The sequence below is a fragment of the Rattus norvegicus genome, chromosome 9, assembly GCF_021556685.1.
Source record: "Rattus norvegicus strain SHRSP/BbbUtx chromosome 9, alternate assembly SHRSP_T2T, whole genome shotgun sequence".
Taxonomy (NCBI): domain Eukaryota; kingdom Metazoa; phylum Chordata; class Mammalia; order Rodentia; family Muridae; genus Rattus; species Rattus norvegicus.
The window spans coordinates 96658526-96668389 of NC_141542.1; the positions used below are offsets into that span (position 1 = coordinate 96658526).

Sequence of the window (9864 nt, forward strand, 5' to 3'; positions counted from 1 at the left end):
TCTAAACGATTGACTAGAAAATCCTATGCCTGAGTCAAAAAGTTTAACTCATTGATTGACTCACAGCAGTTTGTCTAACGCTGATGCTAAACTTCTTAGGTGGCTACCATTGTTTAGCATTCCTTTTCCCTGTGGGGTTGTCATTGTATATGTATATACAGTGGGGAGGTCTTGGGGAGGAAAGATGCTACTGAAAAGTGAGAGGGGAGGAGATAGGCAGGTGGGGAGATTAGGTTTGGACTTAGGGGAAAGGAGTCTGTTGGAAGTGGCAAGTCTCAAAGCTATGGCCAATTAGAAATGCAGGCAGCTCGCTATAGCAGGAAGGAAGCCAGGGGTCTTGTAAGGAGCAGTTTTGGTTTTATTCTAACATAAACAGAATCATAGAAGGGTTGTCTTGGGCAGTACGGATGTGGAGACAGGCTCTCACTATGTAGCCCAAGGTGGTCTCATACTCACAGTCCCCTTTACTCAGCGTCCGAACTGCTGGGATTACAGTGTATGCTACCCACACCTGCCGTCTGGAAACCCAGGTAAGCGGCTTGTGAGATGGTGGAGAATTGTGCTCTCAGTCTTCCCACAGGGAAGGTGTCAACGGGTGTGTGGGTGAGCCCCAAATAAGAACTAATGTAGAAAAGAAACAACCAGGCCTGAGGACAAGGTACATTGCACGAACATGTTGAGAAGATGTCTAAAAGACTCAGAGTAGAGGTGTCCATGACTGCCTCAGAGTGGAGCGATAAACCATAGTGTACTGAATAAACACTGATCTCTGTGGGACTGGATGTGATCACCTGTGCCTAGACTATTTGATAGGGACGGGACAGAGAGGAAGATGGGCCAGGAGTGCACACCATTTAAGAGGCAAGAGACATGCATGTGGCACCTGGGGACAAATACAGAATGGGATGTGCTGTCTTAACTTGGTGGTGCTTGGGTCTTTGGTCACAAAATTCCAGGACATGGCTTTGGCTGGTAGACACTGTCACTTAGACATTGCCCCATTTGTCAATCATTCCTCATTCTCAGGCAAATCAAAAGCAGTAGCTGTCTCCCTGCAGACCTCAGACCCATGCAAATCTCTGGTTCCTTTGTGCCTAGAAGAACTTCAGTCTACATCTTGGATTCTGCATTGGCACTCCAGGGTGGACCGACCTCCTCTCCGCCCCCTCCCCACCCCACCCTCACAGAAACCGGAGGAAAGGCACTGGGGAGAGATCACATCCCTCACCCCTTTGCCTCCTACTAGTAGCCTCCAACTCCGTGTCTGTAGGATGGGCATGGCAATGTTCTCTTAGACGCAGGACTCTTGGCATCTCCCCCAGAGACCCCACCGGGGGATGAAGGTCATTCTTGGTACCACAAAGCTGGCTGTTGACAATGTCTTGATATCTGGGCTTTAGACCAGAAACTTACACGACAGCTCTGGCTACTCAGGTAAGTCTTGGGACTTCAGGGCACGTTTAAAAAGAAAAGGAGGATACAGGAGTAGGGATTATATTTAGTTTTGACCATGCTCAGTGCTCTAGACCCCTCTAAAGTGCGATTCCCTAACACCTGCACAAGCATGCGCATGCCCTATGGGGCTCAGCTCCTGGCTTCTTGGGAACCGTGGCAAGAACAGCAACACAAAGAAAATGGAAACACCTTCAAGGCTGTACTGTAAGAGGTGTAAATAGTCACTATAAGCACCTCCTTCCATCTCTTGGCTGGATACTGAAAGCCTCCCTCCCTGTTCCCCAAGGAATACTTCCTGATGGGGGCTGGGGGGATGCAAACAATGCTATCAGGATCCTCGTAAAGGACCATCTGTTTCCCACTTCCCTGAAGCCAGCAGTTCAGGAGAGCAGAGAATTGAGCTCCGGTTTTCACAGGTGGGAACAAAGGCGATGTGTTTCCTCCTGGCCCTGTGTTATGCTCCACTGCTGTGATGTCACTTCCGGTGCCCCAGCCAATTGCAGTTCTCAGCTATAAACCAATGAGCTAGACGCCTGGACCCTCCCCCTGCCTCTGCAATTTCAAATCCCTCAGGCTGGTTTCATCATCCACAGAAGAGAAAAGTAACAGTGGTAAGAATCGACCTGACTCAGGGGAGAGTATCTAATGAGTTCTAATAACCCAGAAGCCTTGGAGCCTTAGGCTGTCCCAGCCTGTGTTAACTCCAAATAAAACCTACTTAAGCACAGTGGAGAAGGGGCGAATAAGCTGGTATAATTATTTTCACGGACTACTATGAAATAAGTTAGTGTTCATTCTTATCATATGTGACTATGGAGACAAGCATAAACATATTTCTTACTATGTTTCTTAATTTCTTAATATGTATTTCTTAATACAGAAATTACCAGTGACTAGTAAGCCTGGAAATGAAAATAGCTTCCAACCTTTGACTCCCTAAAGAGAATTTCTAGAGCAATCTTTATACATGTGCACAAAAGAAGGCAAGCTCAAAGCTGTCTGTAACTTCACTGATTGTCATAGAGAGAGGTGTGAGAGGAGGCAGACAATAGAGGAATGGGTGCTGCTCACAGATGCCCTCACAAAAGATTCTATGTTGAGGGAAATGACTAAAACAGTGCTGTTTCGTTTTTTATTTGTTCCTTGACAATGTTGTACAAGCACATAATCCACGTTTATCACACTCATTTCCACATCCCTCTTAGCCCATTCCCACTCACTCCGGACCCCTTCCTCTCCCTTACAACTAGCTCATGGGAACCTTCCCAGTGGTTTTACCTCTGACATAAAACAACTCCCCCTCTCCCTGAGCCATCAACTGCCAAATCAGTTCCTCAGCTTGCAGTGGTGCCTCTTGGACACCTCCTGATCTGTGCTAAAATTTTGACTGGCTTAGTCTTGTGTAGGTAACTACACAAGGTAACTACAGCTGATTGTTCATTAACGAGTATCAGAGCCACATCAGGGCCAGAGTTTTTTGCAACTTTCCTCTCCAGCTGTAAGATTCTCTCTGCCTCCTCTGCCGTGATGTTCCCTGAGACTTGGATGACTTGGGTAGGGATGTCCCATTGGGTCTAAGCACTTAGTTTCTCCTTGTCAGCACCTTGACCAGTAATGCACCTCTTCACTGAGTGTGTCTCATTGCAAAAAGAGGTTTCTTTGACCAAGGTTGAAGATATCCCAGGTTCTGGGTCAGATCCATTTCCCAACCCTGAGTCCAGATATGTTTTTAGATTAGCTTTTAGAGTTTCCATAAGGCTTTTGCCAGATCCTAAGCTTTGGTTAGTGTTGTGTTAAGAGCCAAGGTTAGGTTTGATAGAGGCATGGTATAGTGAGGTGGGATGGGTGCCTCAGTGGGCCCATGTTGAGGCATCTTTTTCCTCTGAGGGACCAGCCATATGACAGGTTTAGTATAGAATAGAGTTTATTTAGGGTATGAGAAGGGGAGTTGGGAAGAGAGTAGAGACAGGCAGATAGAGAGACAGAGAGAAAGAAGAGAAGAGGCCAGGAGCATGTGGAGAGAGAATGGGGAAGGGAATGGGGAGAGAAGGAGAAAGGGGTCACAGGGAGAAGAGAATCAGAGAGAATGTCTTAGTTAGGGTTTTACTGCTGTCAACAGACACTATGGTCAAGGCCACTCTTATAAGGACAACATTTAATTGATGCTGGCTTACAGGCTCAGAGGTTCAACCCATTATCATCAAGGCAGGAACATGGCAGCATTCAGGCAGGCATGGTGCAGGAGGAGCTGAGAGTTCTACATCTTCATCTGAAGACTGCCAGCAGAATACTGGCTTCCAGGCTGCTAGAATGAGAGTTTTAAAGCCCACATGCACAGTGCCAAGCCTACTCCAACAAGGCCACACCTTCTAATAGTGCCACTCCCTGGGACAAGCATATGCAAACCATCACAGAGAATAAGAGAGTAAGAGTGAGAGGAAGGGGCAAGCAGTCCCTTTTATAGTAAGCCAGGCATACCTGGCTGTTACCAGGTAACGTGGGGTGGAGCCTAGAAGGATTGTTAACAGTTCTCTTCTTCCTCCTCCAAAGAATTCTTTCCACCCCCAGTATTTCTTCACACACACCATTTCATTTTTTAATGACTCTCCCAAATCACATGTTTAGGGAAAATAGTTTCAGAAAATGCAACACAGAATTTTACCAGGATTAATTTGGGAAATATACCAAGGCATTCTAATGATTATAGATACAAATTTCAGTACTCAAAAATAAAGAGGCTGGAGATATAGCTCCATAGTGGATTGGATGGATAAGATATTATAAAAAAAGATAAAATTATAATCATGAGAATGAGAAACACCAAGGTCAAGGCAGAAGTTAGTTCAGGTGGGTGTGGAGTGTGACAGGCACACTGAAGTTCTTTACTCGTGTTATTCTTTTAGACCTTTGTAAAGTATTGTGTAACCATTTTAATGGTTGTAATTTATTCTTTGTAGGTCTATAATATAATTCTGATATATATATATACATACACACACACACACACACACACACACACACACACTTATAATACAATTCAGGTTTCCAACAGAAAGTACATACATGCATGTGTATGTGGCATGATTATTAAACAAAAATGTCTTCCAGGGCATAATTCAGTTATATATAAACAGTGGATCCCTCTGGGAATAGGTTCACTTATTTTTATATCTCAGCACTGGTCCTTATAGAAAAAACTATATATGACTTATAATTCAATGATAAGTGATACACGGATTGATTCGAGCAACACACGAATAAAGACTAACCCTCCAATCTATTCAACACGTGTCCTTTAAGTGAGTATCTACAGTGTAATTTAACAACGGAATTTGATAACAGAAATGTTGTGATAAATTATTTTAAAAATAAACTGCCCCGGTCTTAAGAGCTTACATTGTGATGGACAGGCAAATATTAGCCAAACCATCACACAATTAAATATAAAGTAGCAGCTGGCTGTGGTGGTACATGCCTCTGATTCTAGCAGTCAGGAGACAGAGGTAGATGAATCTCTGTGAGCTACACATAGGTATATGGAGAGAGAGAGAGAGAGAGAGAGAGAGAGAGAGAGAGAGAGAGAGAGAGACTTGGGCTAAATACAAGACACTGGATTTGACCTGTTCCCCATTAAGTCTGAACCACTTCAACACTTAGTCCCCAGCTGCTGAGTGTTTGGGAAAGGATTAGGAGGTATAACTCTGTGGAGAATCTTTGTCCCTAAGGCAGGCTTTGAAGTTTAAAAAGACTCAAGCCACTGAGTGTCCTTTCTCAGCTTCCTGAGTATTGTTTGAGAGGTGGGCACTCAGTTCTTGGTTTCCATCTCTAGCTGCCACACCTTCTGACATCTTCTGCTAGCCAGCCATCATGGACTCTAGAGCCCCAGGAGCCATAAGCCTAAAATAAACCCTTCTTTCTGAAAGGCTTTCTGGAAGATGCCTTGGTCAATTATGTTTTATTATAACAGTAGAAAGTAACTCATACAGTAGGATAGGTGTCTCAGTAGACAAGAGCTTGAACTCTGAACTTTGAAGAGGAGCAGAGGAAATGAGAAGGAAGGACATTCTAGGATGTGGAACTTAGTGCAAAGACCATGCGAGGTAGGGGAACAGTGGAGGAAATCGACTTGTATTCGTTAATAGTGGTACCAAGTGATAAAATGAGAAATGCTTTTCTTCGTTTGGTTGAGTTTGCTTGGCTCTCTCTGCGTCGGTGTTTCTCAACCAGCCTAATGCTTCAGCTCTTTAACACACTTCCTTATATATGGTGACCCCAACCATAAAACTATATTGTTGCTGCCTCATAACTGTAATCTTGCTACTGTTATGAATCATAATGTAAATATCTGATATGTCAGATATCTGATGTGTACTCCTGTGAAAAAAATCATTTGACTCCCCCAAAGGGGTCACCACCCACGGGTTGAGAACTGCTACTCTATGTAGCCCTGGCTGTCATAACCAGGCTGGGCACTGCTATTCTATGTAGTCCTGGCTGTCACAACCAGGCTGGCAGCACACTCAGAAGGATCCACCTGCCTCTGCTTCCCAAGTGTTGGGATTAAAGACATATGCCACCACGCCTAGCAGGCAGGAAACTCTATATGAAGCACACACTTGGCTGGGCTGTGATGGGAAGGATTTTGTCGAACAAGCCTCTGGGAGAATTACATGACTCAGAACGCTCCAGCAAATCTAGACAATTACTAGCCGGGAGATAAGAACTGCTTTGAACACTGACTCGCATTAACTAATCCTTGTAACAGCCTTCAGATGTAGGTGTTCTCATTACCCTCACTGTTACCAAAGAGAAAACCGAGGAACAGACTTGGGGGTGGGGTAGGGACATGGGAACATTGAGATTTAAGTCATATGGTATGTACATGTTAAAAACAAAGTAATGCTATGGAGATGTTCGGTAATGTTATAGAAATACGTAGGTATATTCTGCAAAAGATTGGGGGTTCGTGGAACTGAGGAAAATGGTCATCATTTCTGGGGGCAGGAGCAAGATCGAAGCCGTAAAGAGCCCTTGGCACGGTGTCAGGCAGGCACATTGTAAGTGTATGTTCCAGTGTGAAATCAGTAGATGTGAAGAAGCTTTCCCCTGACACAGATGAGTTCTAATTCTCTTGATTTTGCTTTTTCTTCCTAGTTGTCAAGTTTGAGTTAAAAGTAAACTGTCACCAAAAGCCACCTTCTGTCCTGAGAGATACATGGTAAGAAGCAACTCCTCCAAGAAACACACCAACCAAACGTCCCCCCAGAATTTACCAGAGAAATTGGAAATGCTAGAGCGCTCACCTTGCTTTCTGGCAGCTGTCTTTTTGATGCAATGACTTCACAAACCAACACATCTATACCGGTTAGGATGATGCTTACTAACTTTGAACCATGAAAAATAAAAAGTTGAACATTTTACTAGCATTTAATGGGCACCTTTAAAAATAGTCTAGAAATAGGCAGAGAGTCTAATGCCACACCACATGCTGCCAAAGATGACGACGATCCAACAAAATCTCTGGCTCTAACTACTGTGTAGGTTACAAATAGAGATGGATGGGAGCCTGACAAGAGACCCGGCTTGCTCTGCCAACCTTTAAATCATTAAAGCCTGCTCAGCAGAAAGCCAGAGAGTCAATCAGACCGAAACCAACATGCCTGGGCTAGTTGGTTGGCCCTGCAGAGCCCAGAGCCTTGCCGTGCTTAGCCAGCTGTTCTCCACTAATAGGCCTCCATCCCTATTTTATATTTATATCCCAGCTGCTTCAAAAGACCGGGGCTGTGCCAACCACACAGCAAAAATAGAAGAAAGGGGAAAGAACCTTTCACATTCACACGACTCCATTTCAAAAATGCATAAGCGGGAATCTTGCTCTGTTGAGTTTCGTAAGCGAAGTTTTGTAAGACACGAGTTGAAGTTAAGTCTTCAAGTGTGCATCGATATCAAAAGCTTCCTAAATCCATCAGTTTAATTCTGTAGGCTCACACACAGAGAAATGGAGATGGCTTGCAAGTAAGCCCATGTAGGTATAAACATTAATAGTATTGCTCGAATTGACACATTTAAAAGTTGGGCTGGAACGCTGGGAAGACAGTTGATATAAGACAGCCCAGGTCATGATCCTTGCTGTGTTACACACAAGACTGAGCTGCCTCCTCACTCCCAAATGGGCTACCATACAGCTTTATCCCATGTTGCTGTCCTGGCTCTGGGTCCAAGCCAAACAGTCCAGTTCGTTTATTTATTCTTTTATGGGTTGGTTTTCTTCACAGACACAGCCTAGGCTCACCTTTAACTTGCCATGTAGCTAAAGATGACCTTAATGTCCTGGTCCTCAGCCTCCAGTTCCTGAGAGCTGAGATACAGGCCTGCATTTCTTTTTCTTAATGCAGGCAATCTGTATGTGTTGAATTTCCAATTTCTTTCAATACTACCATATCTACTTGCTTCATATTTTTTTTTGAAAAAAAAAAAAAAAAACAAGTCAGAACTAAGCAATCTTATACCAGCACACATCTGACTGTAACATAAGTGAATATACTCAGATCATTCCTACATGTGGGGAACCTGAAACATATAAACCCAGACATGAAATAACCCACTCATCAAAACTTGATGATTAAGAACAGAAGCCTCCTTACTCATGGCTCCCTCTCCAATCCAGAGGCTCCCAGGACACAGCTTGGTAAGAGCCTGCTGGAAGAGCTTGGTGATGGGGGGTGGGGGAGGGGGTGAGACAACGTGTTGTTACTGTGATCCGTGACCTGAGCTCATCAGCTGGATCTTCTGACTCTGAGTCGAGAACGCAAAGCTAAGAAGGTAGGTGGGGGATCGGGGTCAATGGGAACCGGATACAGTTAAGTAGAAGCAGGAACAACACCCAGTTAGTACCAGTTGACTAGTGGGTGGCATTTTCTCAACAGTTCATGAGAAATTCAAGTTTTGATAGTAGTGTGCTTTCCAAACCCCACCTACAACACCAGAGGCAACTGCCCTAGAGGAATTAGGGTTGATAGAATACTTGTGCAGACGACCATTCTGTAAGTTTCATTTCTATGAGGAAAAAATAGATAAAGGATCAGATATAAGCAAGTGGGGGAGAAATCCCACAAACGTCTTTCCACTCAGCACACGTACAAGAAACACAGTCAAAATCTGACAGGAGGGTCTGGAGAGATTGCTCAGTGGTTAGAGCACTGACTGCTCTCCCAGAGGTCCTCAGTTCAATTCCCAGCAACCACATGGTGACTTACAACCATCTGTAATGAGATCTGATGCCCTCTTCTGGTGTGTCTGAAGAGAGTGACAGAGTACTCACATACATAAAATAAATACATCTTTAGAAGGAAAAAAAAGCTGATAGACGTATCCCTTCAAAAAGTCAACTGACAGGGTTTTTTGGTAAAGCCCACATTAAAATTATCAATATTATCAATTAGAATAAAGGTGTAAAACTTTATTGAGATAGCAGAACTCTTACATCCACCTTTAGTGCATTCTCAGTGAGCGTGTAATAGAACAAGGTCAAGGGTCATAGGACAGCCAGCTGAAGCACTTCAGGTGGGGGCAGGGGGAGAAACTGTTCTAGATGCAAAGAGACCTGAGACAGAATAACTCAGGGCAGGACATGACAGGCTCCTGGCTCAAACAGGTCAACGATACGTGACACTTAGGACAATGGAACAATTTGAAGGAAAAATTAGTCCTAGAGACTTCCAAGTAGTTACTACTCATTTTGTTAAGATGATAATGGTGTTCTAATTAGGTAGGGATGATGTCCTTCCTTTTTAGAGAGATACGGTCAGTAGGTCAAGGAGAAATATCATTATACCTGTGATATTATTAGGACAAATAGTGGGTTAAATGACATATCTATCACTCTCTGCTCTGTTCATCGGCCCAGAGAAATCCTTGCGCTGTCTCTGGGTTGGGAGAGATAACTATTCAGCGGCACCCCTCTAATTCGTTTCTCATGTCCATTCACTTGTACCACTCTAGTTCCAGGCAGAGTTGTGAAAAGAAATGGAATGGTTTACAGATATGTCTTAGGATCTTTTTAAAGTAAAAACTCCTAGGAGCAGCAGAGGTCATCGGCTCTTTGTAAAGTGCTCAATGGCTGCACTAGCCTGATGACCTAAGCTCAGATCCCCACCAGCACCTACATTTACAAAAACAAGCCCTGTGCTAGCAAATGTTTGTAATTCCAGCACTGGGAAGGTGGAGACAAAAGAATCCTGGGGCTCACAGGTCAGCCAGTCTGTGCAGGTTCAATGAGAGATCCTGTCTCAAAACGAAAGTAGAAAACACTAAAGACACCTGACATTAACACGAGCCTTCAAATATCATACACACACACACACACACACACACACACACACACACACACACACACACACACAGACACAC

At 44.0% G+C, this 9864-nt stretch overlaps 1 long non-coding RNA gene across 1 annotated transcript in view; it reads left to right on the forward strand.

Moving 5' to 3' along the window:
- LOC134480392 (uncharacterized) overlaps window positions 1-6875 on the forward strand; it is a 9350-nt gene extending 2475 nt beyond the window's left edge. The window contains exon 2 of the long non-coding RNA XR_015629669.1: window positions 6610-6875. This is a non-coding gene — a long non-coding RNA (uncharacterized LOC134480392). The remainder of the gene's footprint in view (window positions 1-6609) is intronic.
- The last annotated feature ends 2989 nt before the right edge of the window (window positions 6876-9864 follow it).